Source organism: Canis aureus, chromosome X (genome assembly GCF_053574225.1).
Source record: "Canis aureus isolate CA01 chromosome X, VMU_Caureus_v.1.0, whole genome shotgun sequence".
In the NCBI taxonomy this organism is placed as follows: Eukaryota; Metazoa; Chordata; class Mammalia; order Carnivora; family Canidae; genus Canis; species Canis aureus.
In genome coordinates, this window is record NC_135649.1 from 87161777 (window position 1) to 87181458 (window position 19682).

General features: G+C 38.9%; 1 protein-coding gene and 1 pseudogene across 2 annotated transcripts in view; one reads left to right on the forward strand and one right to left on the reverse strand.

The window, feature by feature from the left end:
• LOC144308934 (dynein regulatory complex protein 9-like) overlaps window positions 1–8673 on the reverse strand; it is a 62064-nt pseudogene extending 53391 nt beyond the window's left edge.
• LOC144308397 (uncharacterized) overlaps window positions 1–19682 on the forward strand; it is a 469309-nt gene that overhangs the window by 399830 nt on the left and 49797 nt on the right. The window lies entirely within an intron of this gene.

A 19682-nucleotide genomic window follows, 5' to 3' on the forward strand; every position in this document is an offset into this window, starting at 1 on the left:
GAGGCCTGAGTGGTGGGGAGGGTTGAGGCCACATGTTTGGAAGTCGTCTGGGGGCATTGCATTGAGGGGCCCTAAAAAAAAAAGAAAGAGTGGCTTCGAGTAGTACTATACAAATGCATTGTTGTTAATGGAATTATCATCATTATCACTATTATTATCATTATTACTGACTCATGCTTCCTTATGAAAGGTGGAGCTGGCTTGAGGGGCCATGTTGGAGAGGAAATTAATGAGTAGTAAGTGAGATCATATCATTAGAGCAATTAAGAAGTCATGAATACTGCAATTCTCTAATTAAGGGTTGTTAGATGGGGCATACACCACCCTTTCCTGATACTTCAAAGCAAGAAAGTGACCTTTCATTTATTACTGGCTTTTTTCCCTTTAATGGATCATGAGTATGCAGGTATACTCTGTGTTTCAAAAGTTCGCATTGGGCCACTTTGCTTTTAGGAAGGACCTACGTTAGCACCTGTTTCCGCTAACCAAAAGAAATCCAAAGAGGATTTTGCAAAAAGCAAAAAGAGCATTCAGTGTTTGTTTTGCAGCCAGTCATTATAGAGGCAGCGGGCCCCCCAAACAGTGAGAGTGGCCCTGCCAAGCTCCTTCCCCAGAAACTACACTCAACATCTCAGCATCAAGCTGCCAGAGCTCTGAACCGTGTCTGTGAGCATCTGTGCTTTATCTTGATTTATTTTGTGCATGTGTTCACAAGATGTGTCCTAAGGTATCAGAAAAGCTGAAGAGAGGTGATTTGGGGGGTTTGGAAATACTCATTTTTTTTTCACATAAATGAATAGTAATTGCTTCTTTACTTTAAGCCATTTCGACTTATGAAAGTGTTTGTAGGGGAAACCTGTATATCAAGCTCTCTGTTGGCGATGATGACTGAGGAAGAAAACATGAAGCACACATACAATGCAGGTTCAAAGGCAGGTCCCAGCCCCTAAGTTTCCCACCAACGGTAATCTGTAACTTACTATCATGTGTCCTAAATGGCCCTGTGCTGAAGTGTGTGCTCTGGAGTTAGGCTGCTTAGGTTCAAATCCCAGTTCTATTCCTTCATATCTGAGATCTTGGGCCAGTTGTGTAGACTCTTGATGCTTCAGTCTCCTTGTTACTTTGATGAGGATGCAAACAATACCATATCCATGAATTCCATAAAGCAGGGGTCAGCCAATCTAATTTGCTTGTGGGCCAAATGCGGCCTGCAACCTATTTTATTTTTATTTTTTATATTAAGCTTTATTGGAACACAGCCACATTCATTGGTTGACACTTTGGCTTTCAGAGCTAATAGTACAACAGAGATGTTATGATTATGGCTCACGACATTGAAAATAATTTACTATCAGGCTATTCACAGAAAAAGTTTCCCATCACCTGACTTAAAAGAGTACATAAGATAATGCATATAAATGTATAACCTGGTTCCCAGCATATCATAGGTATCCAGTGAATTTTTTTAAAATTTAAATTCAATTAGCCAACATATAGTACCTCATTAGTTTCAGATGTAGTGTTCAATAATTCATCAGTTGCATATAACACCCAGTGCCCATCACATCACATGCCCTCCTTAATGCCCATCACCCAGTAACCCTGTCCCCTCACCCGCCTCGTCTCCAGCAACCCTCACTTTGTTACCCAGCGAATATTAATGATTAGCTTTCTCTATTGCCAAAAATGCAAGAATCATTCACCAAGGCCTAAAATATTCAGTTAATAATCATAAACACTGTGAATCTGAATAAATTTCTGAAATGTTTAGAGAGTGAGGCTCGTATCACTGTACTCCATCGTTTTCTTTGGCTTTAGTTATCTCAGTGAGTCATCCGTTCACTGATTTATTGTGTTCCAGTTGTGTTCACATATCTGGTATATCCAAAAGGTTAGTGGGCCAGTAATCCATGGACACCTGCCTGATTAATATTCACATGGGGAAGGGACCAGAGAGCATTCGACCCCGGGGAGATTCAGAGATGTCAAAACCAGTGTCAGGGTTTGTCCTGGGGGCCTTGGATCTGTGTCTGCATCCTTTCAAGAGAAACTCTGCTTTCACATGACAGTGTGAGAGAGGGGAGCAGGCTCACTTCTGCTTTGTATCCATGCCATGGACAAAGTAGGGAATAAAATGGAGAGAAGGGCAGAGGGGCCTTGCTTCTCCATCTGTGGCACAGACCATGGCTGCAGCTTGTTTTGTGGGACTGTAGCCTTGGAGGCATGAGGAACTGGTGCCCTAGGACCTCTGGTAATGCTCTCTGTCACCCAACATGGGCCACATGTGCAGTGTGGAGGGTTAAGAAGCAAGGCTTTCTTCAGGAGACACTAACATGGTGCTTTAAGCTGGAGAAACCTAAGAACTGTTAAAAAATCCTGGAGATGCCCATCAATAGTTGAGTGAAATTTTGAGGAGGACAGAGGCTCTCACCCAGAACATGTGGGTAGAAACTCGTGGAACTGAAGTTATCACTGTTATCAAGGTCATTTTCATATGCACAAGCTGGTAAGACCCAGTGAAACTCCACTGCGTACGTAGGACAGAAATATGGCTGAGGTCCCACTCTGCTTTACCCACAGAAACCTTGGCTCAAAGTGACTTAAAGACCCCAGTAAATGCTGAGAAGCCAAAAACAGCTATCGGCTCTTTGCCACACTTACAGGTCAAAGAACTGGAAGGAATCTTCAGCTCATCTTGTCTAACCTGGTTGTTCTATAGACAGGAAAATTCAGAGGAAATAACATGTTAATTAACAGGACGGCCAGGACCCCACACTAGTTACAGTCTTGTTGTGAGAGGAGAAAGAGTCAGCACTGGAGGTGGCCCACGAATTGATTAGGTAGTGTCTTCTGCGGCCCAGAGGGAGTAGTGCCAAGGCCCATTTCTACCATTTGTGGAGACCAGCTTGAGAGTACAAATGAAGGCCCACACATTATTTATTTAAAAATATGTTAGAAATCAAGCTAGCCATTTGTTATAAATCAAATAAAATATGTTTTATCCTCCTAGCTTGACAAATAGACTTCCATAAAAATATGGAAATCCTGGTTCAAATCAGAATTCTCAGACCCCTTGGCCCTATGGACTCCTCATCTTTTGGAGGAGGGTGCCATTTGAGGAGGGCCAGAATGGGACTCTAAGATTAGAGTTCCAGGTCGGGGTCTCTCCTGCCGTGTTGCGAGTAGGGCACTAGTGTCCAGTGTGGTGGCAGAAATCTATAATCAGAAGTGGAAGCCATGAAATAACATTTCCTAAACCTCATGCCAATGAGCTGCAGCCCTGTGTTCCCTAAATACACCCTAGCTACCCCCCTTTCATTTCCTGAGTCCAGCTGAGCTAAAATGGAAGCAACAACTATTACAAAACACTTCAACTAATAGAAGTTCAGTCTGGTAGGCAGGAGGTAATCTTCGGGAACATCTACTTTGCAGGGAAGCAGAGAATTTTGGAACCATATTGGGATAAATAATATGGGGTCCTGTAGACAGAAACCAATTAAATTGAACCCCAGGTTGAGACTTCTCTAGTTGTCATCTCTACATAATAATCTCTATTCCAAGGCTCTCAGGGCCACCTGAGCCTCTTTGGTCTCATTCAAACTTAGAAAAAGAAAACCTCCATTTTATTTGAACTAGAAGAGGGGAAAGTAGATTCTTTCTGTTCATTTTCATAGACCTTTGACTCTTCCACAGGCTGCTTCTTTGAAGGGTGGTTTGGTAATCTTCTTTGCTTAACATTTCATGATATTCTATATGCTTTTAGCAACAGGAGTAGTGAACCAGTTTATCTTGAAAATACCTCTTGTCCTAATTTCATCATTATTTCAACCACCCTGTCATTCTGACTTCATTTAGAGTATCCTCACTCCTTATTTCTATAGCCAGATAGAGGCAGGGTTCAGTTTTCTGACATTCTCAAAGTGCTTTTGCTTAAAATGGGAACCAATTACATTCACAGCAGAAGAAAATTATGGGCTTACATACTTTATATTTTCAACAATACATCTTTGAGAGTATTTCTATTGATCAACTGAGAATTAGGACATTCAAGAGTTTAAGGCAGGTCAAGCATCTCCTAAGGTGCCTTATCATGAAACTATTACAAAACCACTTCACAAAGCCTTCGAAGTGACCGGGGAACCAGAAAAGTTTCTCTAACTAGTTGTATTAATTACTAAGTAAAGAAAGATACACAGAGTTATTTAAGAAACGTAAACAGTGAGGGGCAGCCCAGGTGGATCAGCGGTTTAGGGCTGCCTTCAGCCCAGGGTCTGATTCTGGAGACCCAGGATCAAATCCCACGTTGGGCTTCCTGCATGGAGCCTGCTTCTCCCTCTGCCTGGGTCTCTGCCTCTCTCTCTCTCTCTCTCTCTCTCTGTGTGTCTCTCATGAATAAATAAATCTTAAAAAAAAGAAATACAAACAATGAAAGTTGCATGGACTAGTCTACCATAGTCTTATTTTCTTTTGTAATGCATCAATATCCACAAATATTTCTTGAGAACCCTTTAAGTACTTGATGCAGATCAATAGCATCTTGATTTTCAAGGGCAACAACTAATCGATAAAAAATTGGCAACCAGCATGAGAAAAAGATCAATTTCTGATGGCTAATGCGACCATATTTCTTCTTTTTTTTAAAGATTATCTATCTATCTATCATCTATCTATCTATTTATTTATTTATTTGAGACATAGAGAGAGAGGCAGAGACACAGGCAGAGGGAGAAGCAGGCTCCCTGCAGGGAGCCCCACGCAGGACTCAATACGGGGCCTCCAGGATCATGCCTTGGACTGAAGGTGGCGCTAAACTGTTGACCCACCTGGGCTGCCGTGACCCTATTTCTTAGTTGTTAGTCCAAGGCATGTGTTTTTGCTTGGCTCACCCTCTTACCAATTATGAAGCATGCCTAGAATGCCATTGGTATTATTAAGGAATATCTATTGAAATTGGGTCACACTATCTTCATTACACAATTTGTCTTAAAACAAACAAACAAACCATAAGCTACCTGACATTCCTGCCTTCAATGAGAGTTTAGTATAGATGAAAGGAAATAAAAATACATCAATAATATATAAATATATAAAAATTATATATACACCCACCCAGAGGAAGGATTCTGGGAAGATGGCAACCTGAGCACATGACTTTTGCTCCTGATTTCCCTCAATTTTCTGCTGGGGTGAATCAATGTGTAAGTTAAAGCTTCTGTATATGTGTGTCTTTGGGTAGGAGGGGTGGGGGAGGTGGTATAGAGATGACCACGTTTCACTGTAGGAACCTGGAGGGGATCGCACACATCTAGGATCTTTGGGCTTCCCAGATGACCTTGCAGAAACCAGACTGGGAGAAATTGCCCTCTCTGCAGCATGATTTCAATTACCAGGAAGGAGGAAACTATTCTTTGTGATCTAGCATGGAGTTGGGAGCTCTGATTCCAAGGCTTTCTGAGAGGGCAGACAGCAGAGTGTAGAAATTGCCTGAACCTATGGAGATCAACCCTTCCTTCCTGCTCACCACTGAATGCCTGAGACTCTGCTGATTCTATGGACATTGCCATTGTTGAGTGGGACTGCTGCTTTGAACAGTTTCCCTTCCAATGGGCCGAAAACAACAGCCACTCAAAGCTCACACACGGAGAAGACTAAAATAATGGAATCCTCAACACCAAGAGTGCCGTTATTTCACCAGTGGTTTAACATGAAAAACTTCTGACCTCATCCTTCTGCAAAGCCAGCATGGCCTAACAGGCTTCCCCAACCTTATCTGCAAAGGATTTTGGAGAGATTTCTACTCTTTCTGCAGTAAGTGGACAGATCAGTTGACGACTTAGTTCCAAGGAGAAGAGTTACAGTATTAGAGGAAAACAAAAAATCTATGATGACAATTCCTATCAAAAATAAAGGGAAATGCAAAACAGAAATTATGAGATAGCAAAATGATTTTGGAAATTTTGAAGAGGGGAATTTGTGGGGGTGCCCGGCTGGTTCAGTTGGTGGAGCATGAAACCTTGATCTTGAAGCTGTGAGTTTGAGCCCCATGCCGGGCATAGAAATTAAAAATAATTTTAAAATCTTAAAAAAATTAAAAATTAAAAAGTGGAATTTATGAATTTAAAGATTCCAAAGAAGTTTTACAATGGAATCAATGCTGCTGAAAACTGAATAAGTGACTTGAAAGTTCAAATACAGAAACGTTCTAAAAAAAAACAAAACAAAACAAGAGGAAATAAAAATCATGAGTAAAAGAAGAAAACATGTAATAGAACAAGCCTCGAGATTTATGCCAAGAATAGAATTTCCAGGAGAGAAGATAAATGAAGGAAAAAAAATCATGATTGAAGAAATTTTAGAGCTTATCTGAGCTTATCCTATCTGAGCTTCAAACATAATCAAGTTTTCAGATCCAAAGTGTTCATTGGGCACCCAACAGGATTAAAGATACAGTCCTAGACACATCTGGTGAAATTCTAGGATAAAGTATCTCAGAAACTTTCAGACAGAAAAAAAGTATGAACAAAAAAGAAGATAATCAAAGGGAAACAGATTTCTTTTCTGCTATATAAAACTAGAGGATACAGTAGCTCATTTATAAAATTTTGAGAGAAAAAGATAGCAGCTGATGCCCTCATTTACTTATGAAGGCAATGTTGGCACAGCTTCACACATGCAAGGGCCCAAATGTATGTTAACTATGCATCCTTTCTAGAAAGACAGGAAATTCTCTGGGCAAATTAAAATTAAGCCAGAAAACTTTTCAAGATTAGAGAAATGAAATGTCTAAGAAACAATAGTGAGTAAAAACTTTAGGTCCCTCTGTCCAATTATCTCCAGTTCATCTCCATTTTCATTCCTATCTCACTAATCTAGGCTATTATAATCTTTCACTAGGTTGCTTCTTCAGTCACCTTCCATTCTCCATGTTTTCACTATATTCGCCTTCATTTTGGCCAGACTAAATATTTTCCAGAGAGTACTTTGGTATTACTTAATTGTTTTTTAATGTAAACTCTATGCCTACCATGGGCTCCATGACCCCAAGATCAAGAGTCTTCATTTTCTACCAACTAAGCTGACTAAGCACTCTTTCCCCCCCTTTTTTTTTTTAAATTTTTTTATTGGAGTTCAATTTGCCAACATATAGCGTAACCCCAGTGCTCATCCCGCCAAGTGCCCCCCTCAGTGCCCATCACCCAGTCACTCCAACCCCCCGCGCACTTCCCCTTCCACTACCCCTTGTTCATTTCCCAGAGTTAGGTGTCTCTCATGTTTTGTCATCCTCTCTGATATTTTCACTCATTTTCTCTCCTTTCCCTTTATTCCCTTTCACTAGTTTTTATATTCCCCAAATGAATGAGACCATATAATTTTTGTCCTTTTCCAATTGACCTATTTCACTCAGCATAATACCCTCCAGGTCCCTCCATGTCGAAGCAAATAGTGGATATTTGTCATTTCTAATGGCTGAGTAATATTCCATTTTATACATAGACCACATCTTCTTTATCCATTCATCTTTTGACAGACACCGAGGCTCCTTCCACAGTTTGGCTATTGTAGACATTGCTGCTATAAACATTGGGGTGCAGGTGTCCTGGCATTTCACTGCATCTGTATCTTTGGCGTAAATCCCCAGCACCAAGCACCCTTTCCAAAAGATACTTTGATCATGCGACCTCTCCCACACTCCTGAAACCTTTTGGCAGCTTCGCTTTGTTCTTAGGTTAAAAAGCTAAATCTTTAACATACTTTATGAAGATTTTGCATGATCTGACTCCATCTCAGCTACCCAGGCTTTTCGTGTACATCTTCTGCCTTCTTTCACATTGTGTGCTCTCCCACCATGGGGATTTGTGCACTCTGAACCTGTTCTTTGAACATTCTCCTTCCCTTTCTTCACTTGGTTGAATTCTTATGCATTCACTTTGAGGGCAGACCTTTGAAAATGATTGCTATCTGGAAGAGAAATGATCAAGACTCATCTCAGAAGGGACAGTTAATCAGCTATGGGTATAATTCTCCTTTTCTTTTCTTTTGTCTTCTGGTTGAGGCAAAGTTGTAAATTCCTGGCATGATGAGAAGATGGCCAACCAAAGGAAGAAGTAAAGATGACAAGAGATGATATTGTTAATATAATGATAGGGCTCATATTGGGGCAGGAGAGAAGTATGTCATGGAATTAGTTCTTAGAATTTTAAATACATGAATACACTCTCTTGCACTCCTTGGGACCTCCACATAAATTGAAATATGGGACAGTTGATCGTGCATAGAAGAGGGTTTTCCTGTGGAAATATCTACTATAAGATCTAGTGAGAGTGTCATGACTTGAGGAAATACTTGACTCATGCAACATTAAAAAGGAAAAGGTCTATTGGGGTATTAGTTTTCTATGCCTGTGAAACAAATAACCATAAACTCAGTGGCTTGAAACAACACACATTGATTTTCTCACATTTTCTATTGCTGAGAAGTCCAGGAATGATTTAGCTAGATTTTCTGCTCCAAAGTCTCATAAGGCTACAATAAAGATGTAATGTAGGGTTGTAGTCTCATCTGAGGCTCACCTGGGGAAGGTTCAAATTCCAAGCTCTGAGGGCTGATGGTAGCGCTCAGTTTCTTGTTAGGCTGTTGGACTAGGGGCTTGCATTTCTTGATGCTCTTGGCCATAGGGTACCCTCAATTGCTTACCATATGGCCTTCTCCCTATGCCAGCTCCTACCAAGTCAGCTGGCAGCATCAAAGTCAGCACAGGAGAGTGTCTCAGCAAATGGGAGTTACAATCTATGTAACAAAATCATGTGCACATAATCACACATTTCATCACAGTTGCTGTGTTTCTTGGTTACAAAAAGATCACAGGTCCTGGTCACACTTAAGAGAATGGGTTGACACAAAGACATGCATACAATAGGCAGAGATCATGGGGATTACTCTTGACTCTGTTTACCACAATTGGGTATACATGGTTTTATTCAGCTCTGAGAAATTGATTATATTGCTTTATGTTGCATGACCTTGACTATGACAACAAATTTCTGATGATCCTTCCAAATGTCTTGATTTCTCTATTGCCAATAAGATTTCCTGAATATATTGAACTACCTAACAGGACACCAACAAGGTTGCTGGGGGAAGTACATCATAATATAATTTATGTTGAGGAAATCAGTATGATAATCTGTCAAGGAAAAAATAAACAATAAATTCTTGAAACTGAGGCCCATAAGTTAAAAAATTTGTCAAGCCAGGAGAAGGGATTTTTTTTAACAACCTCAACAGGTATCTGGCAACTTGGAAGCTAGTCTTACAGAGAAGATAAATTATATTAATCGTTATGGTAAGGAGATCAAGATGGCTAGTGTGATAATACTGGCCCCCTGCCAACTAAGCAATCTGCTATTATAATTTGGCTTCCTGAGTATGTTTCTTATAAAGAATAGGATATCTTGACAAAGTTGGATGTGGTCTCCTTGGCTATTGTGTCATATGCAATAAATTTGCATTCTTATTTATATATCAGATTTTATTCTACTGCATATTGAGAATTGGTTTTCTTGAAATAGTTTATCAGGGCACTAACAAAAAGTTACTTTCATATATCCTCCCATGTGACCTCAGTGCTCAGCCTCACCTAATATTCCATTTCACAGATGAAGAAATGGCAACCCAACTAGGTGAAATCATTCCAGAAGGCTAAAAATGGAAGAATCAGATTTCTAATCCAGCTGTCTCTATGTACATACTGGTTCAATGGAATTTCATTTGAAAGGTTTTACTACTAAACACAATTATTGAAAACTCTCCCTGACTTCAACCCTAAGGACAGGTCCTTAAGCAAAAAGAAAAAGACATAAAGCTCTAAGTTCTAAAAGTAGGGGCGGGGAATGGCAGGGCTTGGTCACAGCGTGAGAACTTTAAATGGCATTGAGCTGAAAGCTGGACTCAAGACAAATTCTCAAGTTACTGTACTCAAACTTCTCATAATCTACCTGTTCGGGTGTGGGATTAGCCTTGAATAATTTATCAATTAACTCTGTTACCCCCAGGGAATATGGAATGGGGAGCAGTAGGATGGGCAGGGAATCGAGTCACTAGTGATTTACTCCCAAATTTTAATTTGAATTGGAGTCCCTGGGTTGGATGTTAGTGTTATATCAATGTTGAGTCCCCATATTGAGGGATTTAGACTGGTAATGTAGGAGAATGTCATTGTTTTGGGGAAATACAATTGAACACATTGAACAATGTGATGAAGCATTGCATTGGCAGGTGGTTGTCCAAGAGTTTAGAAAAGACTAATGATAATGAGAGAGAGAGAGAGAGAGAGAGAGCATGCAAGCAAATGGAGTAACACGTTAACCATTAGAAACCTAGGTAAAGGGGATACAGGAGTTCTTTGCACTGTTCTGATAACTTTTTTGTAATTTTGAATTAATTTCAAGACAAAATTTAAAAAATAATTCAGAGAGGTACCTGTGCCTTGATGGTTATTGCAGCATTATGTACAATAGCCAAATTATGGAAACAGCCCATGTCCATCAACTGATGAATGGATAAAGAAGAGTGGTATACATGCACATATATACACACAGAGTAGAATATTACTCAGCCATCAAAATAATAAAATCTTGCCATTACCAACAATGTGGATGGAACTAGAGAGTATTATGCTTAATGAAATAAGTCAGGCACAGAAAGACAAATACCATATGATTTCACTCACATGTAGAATTTAAGAAACAAAACCAGCAAAGGAGGGGAAAAAAGAGAGAGACAAACCAAGAAACAGAAACTCTTGGGACACCTGGCTGGCTCAGTCAGAAGAGCACGTAAGTCTTGATCTCAGGGCTGTGAGTTCAAACCCCACATTGGGTGTACAGATTACAGGAAGAAGAAAGAAGAAAGAAGAAAGAAGAAAGAAGAAAGAAGAAAGAAGAAAGAAGAAGAAGAAGGGAAAGAAAAAAAGAAAAGAAAAAAGAAAACAAAAGAAAAGAAAAAAAGAAAAAAAAAGAAAAGAAAGAAAAGAAAAAAAGAAAAGGGAAGGGAAGGGAAGGGAAGGGAAGGGAAGGGAAGGGAAGGGAAGGGAAGGGAAGGGAAGGGAAGGGAAGGGAAGGGAAGGGAAGGGAAGGGAAGGGAAGGGAAGGGAAGGGAAAAAAAGAAACAGACTTAACTATAAATAACAAACTTATGATTATCAGAAGGCAGGTGGGCAGGGGGTTGGGTTAAATAGATGATGGGCATTAAGGAGGGCACTTGTGATGAGCACCAGGTGTTGTATGGAAGTGCTGAATCACTCTATTGTACACCTGAAACTAATATTATAGTGTATGTGAAATTTAAATAAAAATTTAATTTTTTTTTAAGATTTTATTTATTTTATTTGAGAGAGAGCAAGAGAGCACGATTTGGGGGGAGGGATAAGCAGCCTCCCCACTGAGTGGGGAGCCCGACTTGGGCCTGAATCCCAGGACCCTAGGATCATGACCTGAGCCGAAGGCAGTCACTTAACCGACTGAGCCACCCAGGCACCCCTAAAATTTTAATTAATAAAAAATAAGTATAAAGAAGAGTGGGAGATACAGGCTTCCAGTCATGGAATGAATAAATCATGGGAATGAAAGGTACAACATAAGGTATATAGTCAGTGATTATAATAGTGCTGTATGGTGCCAGATGATAACCACCCTTGTGGGGAGCACAGCATAACATAGAGACCTGTCCAATTGCTGTGTTGTACACCTGAAACGAATGTTAACATTTTGTGTCAACTATACTGAAATCTCTAAAAATTTTTGAAAATACAACATTTTTTTAAAACCCCGAAACTAAAAATAAATTAAAAAAATAAATCTGAGGAGTGAGCTCTGTTGCCGTGCTTGTGTATCTATGAGAAAAAGAAGTCTTGGAGTAGTGTAGGCACTTGCCTCAAGTCACTCAGTAAGGGGTCAACTTCCATGACATGTTGGAGTCGATGGGGAGAATGAAGCAGAAAGTGGCCTGTTAAGGATGACAGAATTTCCACAGCCGTCGAGCCACAGTCCTGCCAGGTTCTTGTCCTTCAGATTGCATGATAATGAGCTCAACTCAAAGAAGGGGCCCACATAAATAGAAATATTTCCACACGGCAGTGCTTGGTCATGCACCTAGCCACTCTCTGCTGCCCTCCAAGTGCAGACTAGGCTGGAATACAGAACGAGGTGTGCAAAAACTGATGGCGGGCTCTGTACAGCTGGAGAAAGCAGGAGCCCGAAGAATACAAAGGAGCTGTTGAAGAAGAGGTTCGCCTTGCTACCTAGATCTCTTATGATAATTAACGAACTAATCTCTTATGACCGTGAACAAGGGTTATGTGTATGAAAGCGCTCAAATAAACGGTTGAGCTCTGGATCTATCTAATGAGGTCTTTTGATTTTTTTTCTTTTTTTGTAAGGAAATGGTACGAGCAGGAGGAAGAAAAAGAGCATAGGATGAAGTGAAGGAGATAATGGACTTTAAAAAATTGGGGCAATTTATCATTTAGAAAGTAAAAGATCAGCATTTTGAGGGGTGGGCGCTTTGCATTATCAATAACAAATCTCAGTATCTCTTTTGTTACAAATCCAAAATAAGCAGCAAAGGGAATATGAAAAACAACGATAAATCCTCTAAAAAAAACCCTTAGTTTTCCTTTTAATGAACACAGTGAAATCATCGACTTTACTTTTCTCCCAAATGCCTTTCAGTTAAAAGAGGGAAAGAACATAAAAATGTTATGAAAAATCACTGGCTCATTAGGTAAATGATATATGCTGGACTTTCATGTTCTCTGACAGAAACTAATGTACTGGTAACTTTTAAGGGATCTAAGAGTCACATTAAACGTAAAAAAAAAAATCATAGCATTGGCTTCTGGTTTATCAAGACTGAATTGTCCTTCTGGTCATCGGTTAGTGTTCTGTCATTGCCACAAGTGTACTGGCTTTGGGTTATTAACCACATTTTCAAAAGTGAATTACCCAAATCAATCCTATGTATGGGGAGTGGCAGGAAAAAAAAACCCCACAAGTTAAATGTCAATGGAATCAACTATTTTCCAGTGGCTTTATGCTTTTAATGACTATTTCATCTGCTTTCTCTAGAATCTTATTGATGAGTAAAGCAATATGAGAGGTGGGCATTTGAATCCCAAGGACCAAATGTATAATCGCAGTTCAGGAGTAGGAGCAGTCTTCTCTGTAATGGCTAGTGTGATGTCACGGTTAGAAATTCATTTATCTGCTAGTTTGAGATTTGTCTGGTGTTCCTCGACATGATTGCACCACATGTAAATCTTCTCAGATGACACTAAATCTCTCCTTCCTCTACTGAGAAATCTATAAAAGGACTCAGTCACAGGCTGCTGTGCCAGGACTCAATATACATACTTGTTAAAGGATCACCTTTGTGAACCACTTGAGTATTTTATGGTTATGCTGATAGGTGTTTGGTTTGGTATGGTTTTTGTTTTGTTTGTTTGCAGGGAGAGGGAAGATCCTCCTTTCTATTCTTTCTCTTTTATTTATTTTTTAAAAGAGTTTTATTTATTTATTCATGCGAGACACAGAGAGAGGCAGAGGGAGAAGCAGGCTCCCCACCAGGAGCCCGATGTAGGACTCAATCCCAGAACCCTGGGATCACCACCTGAGCTGAAGACAGACACTCAACCACTGAGCCACTCAAGCGTCCCTCATTCTTCCTCTTTAAAGAAAACTTTTCTTTTGCAACAGTAACAAGGCAGTAACACACACCCTTCCTTTCTCACTCACAAGATTAATACATCTGAGAGTCAAGAGGTAGTAATTTAGGTTGAGCTGAAGAAGGCTGACCTCACAAGCTAGAATTTTTTTTTCTAAATACATTTTTATTTATTTTTAATTTTAATTTTAAATGGTTTTCCTAAATACATTTAAAAATTAAATTTGGCATGATTGATGTCCATGTTTTGCCGTAAGTGACATACGTGTTTAGTATTAATTAGATTTGGGAAATACAGTCAAGATTTCAGTAGTACTGCGCTTATTTTAGTCTGAGACCTAATGTTCATCCAATTGGCATGTATAATAAAGCATTTCTTAAGGGCAAGGGTGTTTTTGTCCTATTAGAGAAGAAATAAAATACCTAAATGCTGAGATACAGCTAACTTGTTTCCTTGGTCCTTGCAAACACCTCTCAAGAGAGGATTTCTAAATGGCTTCTGCCTCTGTGGAGAAAAAGTCCAACCTGATCCTACAGGCAATTGAGTTTAATGGTATACCTCGCCTTTAGGTGTGCCCTGGATATATTATTTGTTTCTTTTTGTTTTCTTTCCTTTTACCCAGTTCTTTTTCTTTTCTGTTTTCTACTTGCTGGCAGAAAGCCAGCATTGAGAATGATAATTCTCTAAAAGAAGTCAAGCATATTAACTGAACTCTCCAAGAAGGAATTCATTAGTTCTAGTAACAATTTTCATTAAACAAGAAGGGACGATTTGCTTATTTATGGAGAAGAAAAATTTAATAAGATATTTTTTTCAATAAAGCTTTTACACTACAGCCTTTTTTTTTTAAATACCATCTGACATGGCCAACGTATTCAAGCTGAAGCACAAAATCATAAACCCTAGGAAAATACAAAAAAAGTCACATCCTCTTTGAGAGTCAGGTTTCCCATCTTTACTATGAAGACGGGAGCTTTCTTCCAGGATTGATTTGAAACAATCTGTGTGAGCAAATTACTTAATATAATTATAGTCCAATTTCCTTATTAAAAATGGGGATGGATGGATGAGTGAATAGATAGATGATAGATGATAGATAGATAATAGATAGATAATGGATAGATAGATAGATAGATAGATAGATAGATAGATAGATGATAGAGTACTCAATCTTTATAATATTTCTTACTGGGCTTGAATGGATATCCACTGAGATTTAATTTTATTCAATAGACTTATACCACATCACACAAATAAAATGTTACTGTTCTGTTAGTGAGTTAGTTAATTGACTGTCAAACTGTCTTCTGATTGGGATGACATGTGCGCTGTTATTGCGAGCTCACCTAGCCAGTAAAAAGCATCAAAATTATGAACCAAAGCTTAGATCTGGAACCTGCCAGCGGAAATTAGGAAGTAGGTGGCAGCATATAAGGACATGGAAGGAAATGAAAGAAATACATTTTAAATCTCATAGACCAATTTAGTGCATATGATTCCTTTAAAAGTTTTAAGCATGTACCTTCACTCTTAATGCTGTTCTATAATGTTATTTAATGCCTAATACACCTTTTCATCATGCTAGATGTTATGTACAGACAATCTTAGATATCATACATAAAAAAGCTCTTTTTTGCATTGTTCTATTCCTTTGCCATATTCTAATAAGCCCCATTCCACTTAGTCTCAAAGATATCTATGAAATTATATCAGCTTTATCATCTTTTAAAAATCCTTTAAAATTTCCCAGTATCTATGTAACTTGGGCTATAGTAACCACCCTGCCATCTAGGCTAAATGGGAAGCTGGAAAATCAACCTTAGGCCTCTTTCAGGCCTAAGATTAAATCCATAGTACTTTTTAGTTTTAAAAGCAAGCTCCACCCCCAAAGTGGTGCTTGAACTCACCACCCTGAGATCAAGAGTCACATACTCTACTGACTGAGCCAGCCAGGCGCCCCCAGAGTACTTCCTTTCTGCAGGCTTTGAGAGAAATGAGGTATTCCATTTTGGCCAAGTTTGGCCAATTGGATCCATACATCTCAAATTTTCCAGGAAAGTCATGACTCAAAACATTTGTTCCCATCATTCTGAGGAGTGAAATAATACTTGGCAGACCATGTGTTCTGTTTCTGGTATTTAGACTTATTCAACACATATTTTTGAGTACCTGCTCTGTGCCATATCACAGGATATATAACCTTTGTAAATCAACAAACCAGAATATTTTAAATATATTTAATTCATAAGATAATCCACTGAACACTAGGTATAGCTAGTTTCCAGTGTTCCAGTGGTGAGCAAAACAGACCCATTCCTTGCCCTAATAAAGCTTTCATTCAAGCAGGGCTGTAGACCCCATGCATCCCAGTGATGTCTATGCTTCTAAATAGTGACTGTCCATGTTTAACTTTTGTATTTCCGTGGCTCCTTCCTTTTTATACACTTAGGCTTTGTTACCTCTTTCCAGTATCTCCAGGGGTGAAAGCTGACCTCCCCACTTAGTAGATTAATTAAAGTATATCATTGGATCTACTTCTTTTGGCTTCTCTTCAATATTTGCAAGTTCTTATAAAGTGCCAATGTACTTCTCTTTTTCACTCTCCAGATTTATACCATATAAACACTATAAAAAAGATGCCTCTCCTAAAATGGAGTGGGGGAAAAAAGATAATGGCAAGTCTGGAGGGAATGAAAATGATTTTATTTTTCTCAGCTTCCTTCTCATATTTTTCTTGTTAGATTTTTTTAAAAAGCTATTAAAGAGGCCTTTCTGTACATTTTCACCTTCTTTCCACTCCTGCTTCTGCCCTTGATAAAACCTGGTATATTTTTCCATTGTCTGACGCCCACACATACTTATGTGCAGAAAGAATGATATCATATTGAGAAAATCCTTCCTTGATGGACATCACAACCCAAAGCCTCATTTCATCTCCCACAATTAGCTATTCAAGGAAAGTGTAATTGCCTGCTTTGCGAAAGGGTTTTTAAGGAAATGTTGCCTGTTTCTAGGAAATGAGTGGGGCTTTGTACATTTTTAAGTTCTTAAATTTGGCAGGGGGTAGTATTTCAGGTTGAGTTTCTCCGGAGCAGGTTATGAGATAAGGATTTATGCGCAAGTGATTAATTAAGGATGTGCTGCCAGAAGAACCCTGTGAGGAACTGGAGGAAGCAGGGCAGGGAGCGTGAAGAGGGCTCTTAAGGGCAGAATTTCAGATTTCAGGCAAAGTCCCATCGAGAGCAGCTGAGCAGCCATATCACAAAGGGGGACTCTGAGGAGTGTGCTACACCTCAGAGGTTGTCCCTACAGGAATAAGGGGTCTGGGCTTTCATACTTTTTCACAAGCCAGTTATTGGCCAAGGACCCACCCCTGGGGAGATGGATAGGGAAGTAAATTCCCAGGTAATAGAACAATGTGGAAATGGAGCGATTTCAGTAACCCAAGGGCAGTACTCCAAGGTGTCTCAGGTGTCAAATATTGGAAGCAAAAGGATCTCAGAGCTGAGGGAGGGCTGCCCAGAATGATCAAAAGGATTGAGGGAATGTGGGAGGAGCAACATGCCTACTGCAGGAGACATCGTAACATAAGTGAACGTTTTGCAACCCAAGGAATAAAGCTTGCCCCCCGCCCCCACATCCCATCAGGGATTATAGCTGTCAGTTTGTGGTCGCTCAAAAACCATATGTTGTTTTTATTTTAAAGTAGCAACCAAAAATTTATTCACCGAGACAAATGAATATTGTGTGGCATCACTTTCTATCAGTTTGCATTATTTTATACACAATTTGATGGATCACTAATAAGGGTGATTCAGATTAATCCACATGTTATCCTTGTTTCCAAGTTGGCCGTTGAAACTTGCAGCAGAAGTTAGCATTTAGACCTAATTTTATGTGAGTGGTGGTTCCAGAACCATTCTTCAGGGGTGATGGCCTTTGGGCTAATTACAGTGGTCATTCCATTTCCCTCCGTCCCCAGTGGGAGATTGTACTGTACAGATAAAAGTACATCAAGATCAAGAACAACCTCGAAGGGAAGTTAGGTCACCAACAAGCATCCTAATGGGTTCATGTAGAAATGGAAAAAGTCCTCTGAAGTGTGCTTTGATTTGTAGAAAGCTCGCTGACAGGTAGGGTAACTAACTGCGTGTACAAATCTTCTATCTTATTGAATGTCACCAGGAGGAATCGTCTTCTCTCCTACTAGCTCCATTTCCTAAGTTATTGCTCAACCAACAGCAATAGGAACGGCCCCAAACTGGGATTTGGGCACATTTGCTCTGATTTGCCATATCATACATACAGCTCTCAAAAACCAATGGACAGATTTGTATTCTACCCCCTAAAGGAAGGACAATTAAAGGCTCAAAGTTACCATCAATTACTAAGGTATGTAAGTAAGCTGATGTTTATTCAGAATCTTGTTAGTTTCATTTACTGATTCTTTTAGCTCCAAAGACTTAGATGATTTTTCAAATAAGCAATCCAAGGACTATACTGAATACAGGTATATTTTTCTTCTAAGATTTTCCATAATAGTCCAATATTTATGATAGAAGGTAAAACTCAAAACCACGTAGCCACCCAGTTATTCCCAATCTTTCTTCCGCCTGGGTATCTTTAGAAAATTGCCCTGAAATGGATGGACTCAATTTTCTGATAGTTACTAAAAGTGATGCCTTTTGAGAAATACTACTGTTGCCAAATTTTAAAGATTTGCATCTCAGGGCAGTAGTCAGGAAATGATTTAATTTTAATTGTGAGTCATGCTGAGATTTGGAAGAAAATTTGGACCTCTGAGTAGGCCCCAGTAACTAAAATTCAAGAAAAGAATAACTACAGGCAAATCATCTGAGAGCAAGCTGAGCTCCCTAGTCCTCTTCCACGATACAGCACTTGTCAAACACATTGCAGGATGCAGAATAAATAATATGAAAGTACAATGCTTTCGTGGTATAAACACTAGTTGGCCATGGCATATCATTTTTTTTAATATACTGTGGTTTTACGGTCTATTTGCTAATGTTTTATTTAGAGTTTTTGCATCAATATTCATAAGTGATATTGGCCCCATAATTTTTTATGGGACCAGTGCTATACTTGCTTCATAAAAATGATTTGGAAATTTTCCTTCACTTTAAATGCCTGTCTCATTAGGACTATCTGGCCTCTGAAAGTTCAGGAAAATTGCTCTATGAAATCATCTGAGCTAGGTTGCTTTTATGAGAAGCAGTTTCCTGATAACTTTTTCTATTTCAATTATGGAAATTGGATTGTTTAAGCTCTCTGTCTCTACTGGGTCAATTTTTGTAAACTATATTTTCCTACGAGAGTATCCATTTAATCTCTGTTTCTCAAATTTATTTGCAAAGATAAGTATGAAATAGATTCTTACACTATATTTCCTCTGCATCAATAGCTACTTCCCTCTTACTTCGTATTTATATGCTTTTCGCCCTTTTTGATTAAATTAGCTAGCGATTTATCTAATTTTTGGATTTTTTTCAAAAACACGGGATCTTGATTTAGTAATTTAACCTACTATCTTCCTATTATCCACCTCACTAATTTCTAGTTTAATCTTTAGTATTTCCTTATTCGGCTTTCTTTTGGTTTACTTTGTTTCTCTTACCTTTTTGAGTCAAGAATATAATTCGTGCATTTTTCATTTTTAAATTTTTGTTGATGCGAATGGTTAGTATTCTACATTTTCTTCTGATTATTGCTTTAAGTGTATCTCATAGATACCAATAGGTACTGCATTAATTACCATTGTTTTTCAAAGATTCTGTAGTTGTTTTGTATGTATTTACTTTTTACCAAGATTTCATAGAAATCCTATATGTTTCCAGGCAAAAGGGTCATTTTTGTTTTGCCTTGTTTGTGGCTTGTGTTTTAATTTCTAGTTTTATTATACCATGATCATACAGTGTTATTTATAATATTTTTTCTTTATGAA